The sequence below is a fragment of the Peromyscus eremicus genome, chromosome 17 (genome assembly GCF_949786415.1).
Source record: "Peromyscus eremicus chromosome 17, PerEre_H2_v1, whole genome shotgun sequence".
NCBI lineage: Eukaryota > Metazoa > Chordata > Mammalia > Rodentia > Cricetidae > Peromyscus > Peromyscus eremicus.
Genome location: NC_081433.1, coordinates 44,815,235 through 44,826,117, shown reverse-complemented (window position 1 = coordinate 44,826,117; position 10,883 = coordinate 44,815,235). Strand labels below are relative to the sequence as shown.

Sequence of the window (10,883 nt, the reverse complement as noted above, 5' to 3'; positions counted from 1 at the left end):
TGATGATAATAAAAGTGAAGAGAAGGGGTAGATATTGAAAAGAGATATTTGTTCATTACCCAGTAAAGTGGAAAAAATATCCTTAATATGTTTTTACAAAAGCAGATAAAACAAATTTCAATGAGATATGAAATAGTAGGAACCCTTATCCACTACTGATGTAAATGTATTTTTGTTTATGTTTTTGGAAAACAGTGTGACATCACCTAGAAATAGTGAGCATACTCTCATCCTAGACCTCTTGTCTCTTTGTATTTGGTACTAGACACTCCCCTATCAAAATATCTCTCAGCTAATGTATAATAATACTTTCATTACCTTTATACAAATAAAAGTCCCAACCTCTCAGGAAAGCTATGACCACCACTGCAATAGCAGCATGTCTGACTGTTATGGGAACAATTGACTGCTCTATTTGGGGATTTCAGGCCCACTCCACAGGAGGAAATTCATTCCAGGTACTGTAAATCGGGAGGAGACAAGGGGCATGGGGGGGGGCGGAGCGGGAGGCTGGACATAAGCACTAGGGGGTAACCTGTTGTTTAGCTAAACTTGCATGGCATCAAAATCCCTTCTAAACATCTATATCTATAGACAAAAGCTATCTTGACATTAGTCAGAAATACTCCTCTTCACAGTGAAAAGCAGTGAGTTCACAGATCCTTGATTGCTCAAAATATTGAGAATAAGGGGCAGTCGAGTGCTCAGCACTAAACAGGATTGTTTTGTTTCATGCCTATGGTTAAACCTGGTGTCATAAAATAAAACAAAAAAGACATTAACAAGAAAAATGTACCTGTAGGGAAGTTGGCAAGAGTAGAAGGGAGACAGAAAAGGTGGAGGGGGAGAGTAATCAGATGCTTTAGTAACATGCAGGAAATAAAGAACAGATGCAATTAATAAAAATAGTTCAAGTCATAAACTCTTAATTGTTTATATAAGAGATTCTGGGTGCACAGCAAACTAAAATTGCTGTAGCTATCTTAACTTCATTTTTAAAAACATTACTCAGAATTATCTCTGAGTCTTCTTCCACGGAACCTCACTGAGTATACAAATCACTGTTCAGGGCAGGCCCCATGGGAAGCAGTAGATGGCCAGCACAAAAGAAACTCAATGGCATTTTGATGGTTCTTGGCCTCATGGTACTTTGTCAGGAATTTTTTTTTTTTTAATCTTACAGGTGTTTTGCAACTATATTATGGTTTCCAGGTGTATGTTTTTATGGTATTTTATATGTGTGAAAATATGTATCTCTGTGTCTACATGTTTCTTGTGCTTTTTCTTGGGCTCTCTTTCTTCTGTTTCTGTTTGTTTTACCCCATTCCTGTTTTTTTTTTTTTAATTATTTTTTTAGATGTCTTTTTGTTTTTTAATGAGAAAGAAAAAGAAAGGTATGGAATTAGGTGGAAAGTCAGATGGGGAGGATCTGAGAAGAGTTGGGGGAGGGGAGCCATCATCAGAATGTATTCTATGAAAGAAATCTATTTTCAATTAAAATAATCAAAAAGCACAACACTGACTTCACTAGGAGTTCTTAAATGCCCTCTTAGACCCTTTCTGAGCTTAAATTAGGGAGTGTTAAGGTAACAAATGCCAGGCCTAATAAATAGTAGCATCATAAAAAAGAAATACCTCAAGTAGGCCAGCTGATGCATGTTCTAAAAGCAGACTAAAACAAAAACCACCACTGGTACAGACCGATGACAGTGAAATGTGTTGCAGCTGTGAATTCATGAGAACAGGTAGATGAAGGTTTGCATGGAATAAATTTTAGCTTCTTTGGATTTGATCAGCTCACACACAGCAACTTTAAAGTGTCTCTATTTAGGCTTGGGAAAATAATACTATCCAAATAGTTTTTAAGTAGCTATTTAGAGCTTTAAAAGTTAGAATTTCCTAACCGTAACATTTTTTGTCTCAGACATGCTGGTTATTTTATTGTACTCCTTACATTGGAATTCAGTTTTTGAAAGATGCAGACAGAATTTCTGTTCTAACTTCAGTTCCTGGTGCCTCCAAACTAATGTTCTGCCTTGTTTTTTCTTTCCTCACTTGCTCGGTTTGTTGGTCTTCAAAAGAACAAAGTCCAAAGTGAGAGCTGTAACTCATTTCTCATTTCTGTGTTTTCCCCATCCTTGTTACATAATTTCTTACGGGGGGGGGGGGGGGGGGGTTCCAGATACTAGAGCCCAAATATCTCTCAGAATGGTCCTTTTTATTTGAATGAAATTGTGTCTGTTATTTCACATGCATTCAACTAACTCACTTAATTTTGTTAGGCTTCTTGAACTTGGGAAGCTTATAGATTCTTCTTATGAAAATATATTTTCTTCAAGGGTAAAGCTTAGGCTAAGGCAAAATAGCTAAATTCAAGACACTGTTGACCAGGTAGCAAATCAAAGGCTATTTTCATAGGCTAGTTAAGAAAGAATCAAGCAGATAATGATGAAGGAGCTTCAGGAAGGATCAAGAAGGTTAACTATGGGAAAAACAAATGCCTTTATCGTCCAGATAGTAAATACTAAATAGAAACCACACCATACAATGTGCTAACATAAAACAAGTATTGATTTTGTACACAAATCCTGTGAAGTGGTTAATGAGGTCACTAATCTTCAAATGACAACCTTAGACCTTCAAAGGCTAACTAGTTAATTCATATCCATATTGCTCCATAAATTGTACAGCTGCTTAAAGCCACATTCAGCAATAAATACATTGCTTTTATTTTTATTATAGAGCCAGGTCATCCAGGTTGAACCTAGAGCTTGGTGAAGGCAGTTTGTTGAGATAGTGTGCTCTGATGATCCCCTGCCTCTACTCTCCAAGTGCTAGAATGACAAGCAGGCCACCACACCCACCGGCATTTGCAGGAGGCTGGGTATTCAAACTTCAGACCTCATACTTCCTCCTTGTGCTTTAATGGTCTGAACCACCAGGCACTCTTTCCAGCCCAACAGTCATCTAAAACAATAAGAACGGGAACTGTATTGCTGAATATGATTTGTCTTTTGTTCTTAATTCTCTGTGAACCTAAAGTACAGCAGGAGATACTAGGCAATTTTGAAACTGTGTGACTAAGACATGGTTTCCTAGCAACTAACACTGCCCCAAATCTTCCTTCCTTTTAAAATACTTCCAGTCTACAATTGTTTTCTCCCATCTTTTGCTTTCTTTTACATTTATTTACCATCAAAAAAGTTGGATATAAAGCCAATTGTTACTTAGAATACAAATTAGAATATTCAAATTAAAAGCCACATGTTGTGTGGTTATCCTTGAGAGCTGTATGGATTTCCTCTGTGAACATCCTCTATGTAGTCCTAAGAGCTTCTGATAAAATCAATGACTGTTTGCACATGTACAAAAATGAGTGAGTGGTCCTTAAGCATGCAACAGCGGGAACCTTACAGCAGAGGGAAAAAAAAAAGCACTGAAACGTAAACATTGTGATTTCTGGTAAATAAAGGATGAGTGAGGAAATGGGTTAGCAAAGTAAGTAACAGACAGTAGGAGAGTGCTAAAGTGTGCAGTACTTGGAAGCAGAGATGCTAGTCTAAAATACGTCTGCCAATCATTAACCGTGTCGGTAAGCAACTTGTGTATTCTCCCTACTTGTGAGTTCTTCTGTTTTCCTTTTTTAAATGTATTTGTTTGTTTTAAACAAACAAAGGTATTTTGATTATGTGTGTACGTGTGTTATTGTGTGTGTGTGGGGGGGGGGTGTACGTAAAGGTGTCTTCAGAGTCCAGAGTCGTGGATTAAATCCCCTGCAGCTGGAGTTCCAGGTAGTGGTGAACAGCTAGATGTAGGTGCTGGGAATTGAACTCAGGTCCTCTTGAAGAACAGGAGACCATTTTTATGGCTGCGTCATCTCTCAGGCTCTTAGTTGTTTCTTTTTTAATCACCGTAATAGGTTACCTAAAGGCATTTTCATATAGACTGTTTATCTTCCTACCCATTCTTCTCCCCTCACCCCTGTGTGCCCTGACCTGCTCTCTTGCATCCCCTTTCCACTTTTGTGGCACATGCATTCTGTTATGCTTTGCCCTGTGCTGTCCTGGAAACATTTTTTTTCTCTCATGTTTGCCCTTACAGTTCTATTTTAGATAGATAGATAGATAGATAGATAGATAGATAGATAGATAGATAGATAGATAATATATGTTGTATATGTTCATATGTATATACATATGTGCAGGGCAGCTACCCATCAACCCCACAGTTCCCCAGAGTTTTCTTGAGTGAGAATAGCAGGAAATATTAGATAGAAGGATTTAGAGTTTTGAGAATGTAGATTTAGAGTGTAGAAAATACAGGATAGCCTCAAGACCGCCTGGAACCTATTTTAATGGGCCCTGACTGTCTCTGCCCTAGGGTATTTCTAGAAATGCCAAGGGGTGAAGCAAAAGACCTCCCCACAGCACAGCCAAGTGCAGACCATCTCAGACACCTGCACTCTGGCCCGTGGTCCAATCATCCTCTCTATGCAGGCCTGCTGGGTAAAACCAGTAGGAACCTGAAAATGGGCTCCCACACATATGATCAAGATATGAGACAGAACATGTAGTATTTTTCTTCCTTAAATATAGATTCTTTCACTTGATATAATCATTTTCAAATCTATCCATTAAGTTTCATAATTACATTTTTTACAGTTGAATAAAATTCTATTGAGTATATATACACATTTTCATCATCCATTCTTTTGTTGATAGCTATCTAGGCTGGTTTTTATTTTCTAGGTATTGTGAATAATGCACCCATAAACACGGTTGCACAACCATCTGTGGGAGAATACAGAGTCTGGAGAGTAAATCCTTAAGAATATTATAGCTGGGTTACATTTTCTATTTTCAGCCTTATGGTAAAACTCCATACTGATTTCTGTGGTTGATATATTGTGCACCCCAATAAACTTATCTGGGGGTCAGAGAACAGAGCAGCCACTATATTAATTATAGGTTTAGGCAGTGGTAGCACACACCTTTAATTCTAGCATCCCTCTGGATCTCTGTGAGTTCAAAGCCACACTGGAAACAGCCAAGCATGGTGACACACACCTTTAATCCCAGGAAGTGATGGCAGGAAGCAGAAAGGTATATAAGGCGTGAGGACCAGGAACTAGAGCCTTTTTAAGCTTTTAGCTTTTAGCAGCAGTTCAGCTGAGATCCATTTGCATGAGGACACAGAGACTTCCAGTCTGAGGAAACAAGATCAGCTGAGGAATTGGCAAGGTGAGGTTGGATATGGCTTGTTCTGTTTCTCTGATCTTTCAGGGTTCACTCCAGTACCTGGCTCCAGGTTTGTTTTTTATTAATAAGATCTTTAGAGATTCATGCTACATCTGGAATTTACCTCAATAGCTGGCTCTGAGTTTTGTTTTGTTTTTTTTTTTAAGTAAGGGCATTTAGAAATTTATATTACAAATTTCTTCTCTAGAGTTTTGACCTATAAAATGATCACTAGCTAGTTTCTAAGTTGAACAGCATCTAAGTTATAGTCTAAGCTTGATACAATCCCCCCTATAGTCCCTGACCTCAATAGAACTTTAGAAGTCACTATCCTGTTTTTCCTAAATTCTTTTGCTTTGTTTCTAAGGTACAGTTATTATTTTTATTTTATGTGTATAAGTGTCTTGCCCACGTGTATGTAAAGGCACTAAATATATGCAGTTCCTAAGGAGGCCAGAAGGGGATAGAGAATCCCTGGAGCTGGAGTTGTAGATGGCGTGAGTCACAATGCTGTAGTTGGAGCATGAAATGTGTCCAGTGGACTCACGTGTTTCCTAGCTTGCAGCACTGTTTGGAGAGGTGACAGAAGCTTCAGGAGGTGGAGCCTCCCGAAAACATTGGTTCTAAACCTGTGGGTCATGGCCCCTTTGCGGTTTTAGAACCAAGCTGAACTTACGTTCTCTCTCTGCTTCCTGTCGACAGATCCAGTATGATCAGCTGCTTTACTCTTCCTGGCACTGTGCCTTCCCTGCTTGTTGCTGTGTCCTTGGGACCATGGTGGACTTTATTCCTTTGAATTGTAAACTAAAATAGCCCCTTAGTCCACTAAAAAAAAGTAATAGGTTAGGTGTGGTTGATACATTATGCACCCCAATAAACTTATCTGGGGGGTCAGAGAACAGAACAGCCACTATATTAAACATAGATGTTAGGCAGTGGTGGCACAGGCCTTTAATCCTAGCACTTGAGATCTCCTGTCTTGCTTGGGAAAGACACATGCCTTTAATCCCAGGAAGTGATTGCAGGAAGCAGAAAGGTATATAAGGTGTGAGGACCAGGAACTAGAGCTTTTTAATCTTTTAGGCTTTTGAGCAGCAGTTCAGCTGAGATCCTTTCGGGTGAGGGCTCAGAAGCTTTCAGTTTGAGGAATCAAGATCAGCTGAGGAATTAACAAGGTGAGGTTGGCTGTGGCTTGTTCTGCTTCTCTGATCATTCAGAATTTACCCCAATACCTGACTCCTGAGGTTTTTTTTTATTAATAAGACCCTTTAAGATTCATGTTACAGATAGAACATGATCTGTGTTGCAGTTTCTAAAGTTTATTTTAGCAGCACTGAGTCTGATGACACAGGGGGCGGCTCTTCACTTGGATGTGACTAGCGATGACGATGTGAACAGCACAGGTCAAAATTAAAGTGCCAGGGCTGGGGAAGGCAAATTAAAAAAAAAAAAATGAAGTGGAAAGAGGACTAAATATAAAACAACAATCGATGAAGAAAGAGGCTTTGAATTTGAAAGAGAGCAAAGAGGCTTTACAGGAGGGTTTGGAGGAAGGAAGGGGAAAGGAAAATGATGTGATTACATTACAATCTCAGAAAGTCAAAGAAATATTTTTTAAAGGAATAGTAAATTATCAGGAAAGAGGTTGAAGAGTGATGGAGTTATGAATCAACACTGATGACTAATTTTCATCCTGGGAAATTAGATTGGCAACTGCTGACACTTCTCAACACATGAAATGTTGAGCGTTAGGTTAATTTGCTGTGTGGAGCCATAGAGGAGTATCAAATATTAGTTCACATCATTGCTTTAAGGTTCTCTCAGAGATTTCAATTAGGCTGTTATTTATAGATAGTGAATTTGAGTGATTAGGATTGCAAATAAACATTTGGAGTATAATTGGTTGCAGAATGCATACCTTTAGATAAGACTATCTTGAAAGAACAGTAGGCAGAGATTAGGAAGGTGAATATATACCCTGAGACATCAGAAATATTTGCAAGTAAAACAGAGGGATGAAGCTCAAGAAAAGGGTTGGGAGGATGCCCAGGGTTAAGAGGAAAACTGAATATGTCCTTTTTACAAGAAGCTGTTTTATAAAATAGTTTGAAGGAGAAAATAGCAAACACATCATAATATCATAATTTTAAGAAATGATTTGTTAAAGGCAAAAACAGAGACAAAGGAAACTTCGGCTTTGTCCACGTGGCAGTGAGTTTTTACCTATTAATAATGAGGAGTAGGCTCTCTGCTCCCTGTCCCAGAGACAGCCGCATCTTTCCGTGCAGTGCCAGCCTTATTCCTGAAACACGGTGGTGAAGGTCGGAGTGAACGGATTTGGCCGAATTGGACGCCTGGTTGCCAGGTCTGCCTTCCAGTCTGGCAAAGTTGAAATCGTTGCCATCAATGATCCCTTCATTTACCTCAACTACATGGTCTACATGTTCCAGTATGACTCTACCCATGGCAAGTTCAATGGTACAGTCAAGGCTGAGAACGGGAAGCTTGTCATCAACGGGAAGGCCATCACCATCTTCCAGGAACGAGATCCCGCCAACATCAAGTGGGGTGAGGCTGGTGCCGAGTATGTTGTGGAGTCTACTGGTGTCTTCACCACCATGGAGAAGGCTGGGGCCCACTTGAAGGGTGGGGCGAAAAGGATCATCATCTCCGCCCCTTCTGCTGATGCCCCCATGTTTGTGATGGGTGTGAACCATGAGAAGTATGACAATTCACTCAAGATTGTCAGCAATGCTTCCTGCACCACGAACTGCTTAGCCCCCCTGGCCAAGGTCATCCAAGACAACTTTGGCATTGTGGAAGGACTCATGACCACAGTCCATGCCATCACTGCCACCCAGAAGACTGTGGATGGCCCCTCTGGGAAGCTGTGGCGTGATGGCCGTGGGGCTGCCCAGAACATCATCCCTGCATCCACCAGTGCCGCCAATGCTATGGGCAAGGTCATCCCAGAGCTGAACGGGAAGCTCATGGGCATGGCCTTCCATGTTCCTACCCCTAATGTGTCTGTTGTGGATCTGACATGCCGCCTGCAGAAACCTGCCAAGTATAATGACATCAAGAAGGTGGTGAAGCAGGCGTCGGAGGGCCCACTAGAGGGCATCCTGGGCTACACTGAGGACCAGGTTGTCTCCTGCGACTTTAACAGTGACCCCCTACTCTTCTACCTTCGATGCTGGGGCTGGCATCGCTCTCAATGACAACTTTGTGAAGCTCATTTCCTGGTACGACAATGAATTTGACTACAGCAACAGGGTGGTGGACCTCATGGCCTACATGGCCTCCAAGGAGTAAGACGCCTTCCCTGGACCACCCACCCCAGCAAGGACAGCAAGAGAGACCCTCGGCTGCTGAGCAGTTCCTGTCCCATCTCAGCCCCCGATACTGAGCATCTCCCTCACAGTTTCCATCCCAGACCCCCAGAACAACAGGAGGGGCTTAGTGAGCCCTACTCTCTTGAACATCATCAATAAAGTTCACTGCACCTATAAAAAAAAATGAGGAGTAATTTGGTGTACAAACTGAAGCCAGATCCAGATGAGGAATGCTCATCAAGGTCATAGAAATATCCTTAATGACTTGGTATTTCCAGGAACTTCTGTGGGAGGGAAGGGGAACAGCTATAGAGTAGTTAGAAAGCATGGCTGCTTGGGTGATGGGCACCAGAGAGCATGGATATGGCAAGGAAAAATAATGAGAACGTTTCTGACTTGGGTGACTGTTTTGTATGAACTAGGTACAGTTCTTTGTGGCAGAAATTGATGTGAATCATTTCAGTGAGGGGTGTCTCCTCAAGAGGTAAGAAGCATGAGACTCATATGTGTACATACAATTATGAGATAGAATAATTACCATTCCTTTTAGGCCCTGTCAATAACTATGCCAGTCAGAATTTGGTTTGTTAATAATATGATTTGGTGACGATTGTAAGGTGTTTTTGAAGTAAACAGTAAACACCGTCCTTGAAAATGAAAATTAGTTTACAACCAAAAGCAGGCAGAAAAGATTTGTTTGTTTGTTGTTTATTTTTGTTTTCCAAAACAGGATGAGAAAGAGGCAATAACGTATCTGAAGGCATGTCTGGAAACAATGAGGACTTGCTCTCCTTAATGGCTTATGTGTTACCATTTACCACCCTCAAAAATAAAACTTCATCTTTTGCAGTAGCCACTTACAGATGTTCACAGTGGAATCCAGCTGTTTCTCACCCCTGAAGGATTCATTTTCTCTCCTCCTTTTTTTTTCTCAGTGTTTGGAGCAGTTCAGGACATTTTTTTCCACTTAACTATAATAAACTGTCCTCAGGGTTTTCTATAGTATCCATTTTTAAATTCTTCTATCAAGAAGACTAAGGACTTGGAATTCTTACCGCAATCAACTGGGAGAATAGCCTGAAATTATCAAGCAGTAAATCTTACTTATGATTTTATGATGTAGATATGCTGCCTGGCTATTATGCCAACAAGTTTTCACATTTTACAAGTCAAATAATTGTGAGATACTCTGCTATTTGGAAAATATTTCAGGAATACAGTAAAAATATTTATTATGAACTTTGTTCAATGTTCTTTATATATTTTGTCTTCTGTAACACATAAATTTAATTTTGTTTAAGAAAAGAGAAATCCTGCCCACATAAACCTTCAATATTTTATCTGAATTCACAAATAAACAACAGACAGTAATTTTGCTATAAATTTGACTCACACTATTCTTAAGTATGATTTCCATCTAGCTGAAAAGTCTAGAACCCAAAAGTGTTTGGTTTGGTTATTGGCTCGGGTCATTTTCTTTCTCTCTTGTTTGTAATCATCCTTATACAGTCAGGCTTAGATGCTCCATCATAACCAGGTCAATCAGCCAGTTCTCTGTCCACACAGGCTTCTCCATGAGTAATGAGGTACTTGAGTTTGAGAAGACCTCAGAAGATCCTGAAAATACTTGCATTTGAGCCCATTTTTTTTTTCCAGCAAATGTTCAGACCCTCTGTAGTTAAACATTGAGTCCATGTGGTTTTGTGCTAAAGAGGAATTTGGAAATGGTGGATATTCTCTAGATTAAGTTCCTCAATTTTTATGAGAAAACAGTGAAGAGCTTCTAAAAACTTGAGGTTTAGCTAGTATAGAACATGGGTGAGAGCAGTGATTGGCTGCTACACTCAGGATAGCTTCACGAGGGACAGTTTGCCCAGTGTTGTGGCAGCATCCCATTGCTTCTACTGAATCTTTGAAAAGTCTGGATAAAGATGTAACTGTACAGAAACCTGTACATTCTTATACTGTTAAATATCTAGACAAAATAAAGGCAAGTTGACACTCTGAACAAAAAATAGAATTCATGTCTCTTAGAAAGCAATAACCAATTCCAATTAAATGTGGCTACTTCTAATAGAACAAATTATTTTCCCTTTACATAGCTAATTATTCCATACAATGAAAGACACTGTCATCAACACCTTCTATTCAAACTATCTTCAAGTTCAAAAAGTTTGCTCACTGTAGTTGTCATTTTTTTTTTAAACTCTTTACTCTTTTGGGGAGCCCACCACCCAGCTCCCAAATAAGTACACACAGAGACTTATTATTACTTATAAATGCCCAACCTTAGCTTGGCTTATTTCTAGAT

At 39.8% G+C, this 10,883-nt stretch overlaps 1 pseudogene; it reads left to right on the top strand.

Annotated features, from left to right (window-relative positions):
* The first annotated feature begins 7,654 nt into the window (after positions 1–7,654).
* On the top strand, positions 7,655–8,693 carry LOC131894143 (glyceraldehyde-3-phosphate dehydrogenase-like; annotated as a pseudogene).
* Positions 8,694–10,883: the final 2,190 nt, after the last annotated feature.